We start from the raw sequence: 1,383 nt of genomic DNA, 5'->3' as shown, positions 1-1,383 counted from the left end.
ATATATATATATATATATATATATACATATATATATATATATACATATAGATATATATATATATATACATATACATATAACACTTATATATATAGCCTATATATATACATAAATATATTGTGTGTAGCCTATATCTTCCCACGAAAACGGGCATATTAAATTGATATTAAAACACTTTCAAACTTAGACCTCAGGAGTTCTTACCTGTCGGGATCCTTCGGGAAACGGTGGAAGGCCAGGTGCGGGGTGTTCCACTGATAGTTGTTGCAGTTAATTGCACTACACTGTTTTCTTTTACTTTTTTTCTCCTCTCTCCTTCACATCTGGCATGTTGTCTGGGCGCAACAGTCCAAGCTCAACAGTCCAAAATGGCGGCAGCAAAAATTCAACGGAGCCTCGCCTCTTGGTATCCATGCTCTTTGCACATACTACAGAGCAGAGGAGGAAGTACTCACTACTAACTACTACACTTGTACTTGTACTGCAGTATGTGTCCCTGTAGCGCCCTCTGCGGGCTTTCTGTTGTTACAGCGCAGTTTCAGATCCTCTCAAACATTAATGTTGTTTTCAGATTATTAGCAGTGTCTCTCAGATCAGATCAGATCAGATTAGATCAGGTGTTTGGACTCCGGTGAACAGACGTCAGTCTGAATGAAGTATTTGAGCTCAGCTGATAAGAAACTTTCCCAGAAGTCATAAAGAGAGATGAAGGCTGACTGACTTTTACCAACGGTCCCAAAAGACTTCACTCAAATCCGAGCAGAGATAAAAGTGTTGACTCACATCACGTCAAACAGCCGCTGGGTGCTTATACATGTGATCTCAGGACTGGTGTGTAAATGTACATGTTCAGGAGAGGGTGAGGAAATATTCCACCTCACTTCCTGCATTCTGGTGAATTTTTATGAGGCGTTGTTGCAACAGTTTTATCTGAAAAGTCTCTAATGGACTGTTCTTTACTTATCAGAGGACAAGACGGGTTGGCTGGCGTGTGACTTCATTTTTTAAATCTGATTTTATTTTAATTTATTTTGACCCTCCAAAGCTACAAATATTTTTCCCCACGCCTCCCAGAGGGACCTGGGGAAATAATAATAATACATTATATTTGTAGAGGGCAGTTCAATGTCTACAGAGGCACTTTAAATCAGTTAAAATGATCATAAAAAGAGAATACACCAGGTGAGGGAGCCCCTCTGTGTGGAGTCTGCATGTTCTCCCCGTGTCAGCATGGGTTGCCTCCAGGTGCTCTGACATGTTCTCCCTGTGTCAGCGTGGGTTTCCTCCAGGTGCTCTGACATGTTCTCCCCGTGACAGCGTGGGTTTCCTCCAGGTGCTCCGACATGTTCTCCCCGTGTCAGCGTGGGTTTCCTCCAGGTGCTC

Source organism: Epinephelus moara, chromosome 24 (assembly GCF_006386435.1).
Source record: "Epinephelus moara isolate mb chromosome 24, YSFRI_EMoa_1.0, whole genome shotgun sequence".
Taxonomy (NCBI): domain Eukaryota; kingdom Metazoa; phylum Chordata; class Actinopteri; order Perciformes; family Serranidae; genus Epinephelus; species Epinephelus moara.
Note: the sequence above shows the minus strand (reverse complement) of the source record.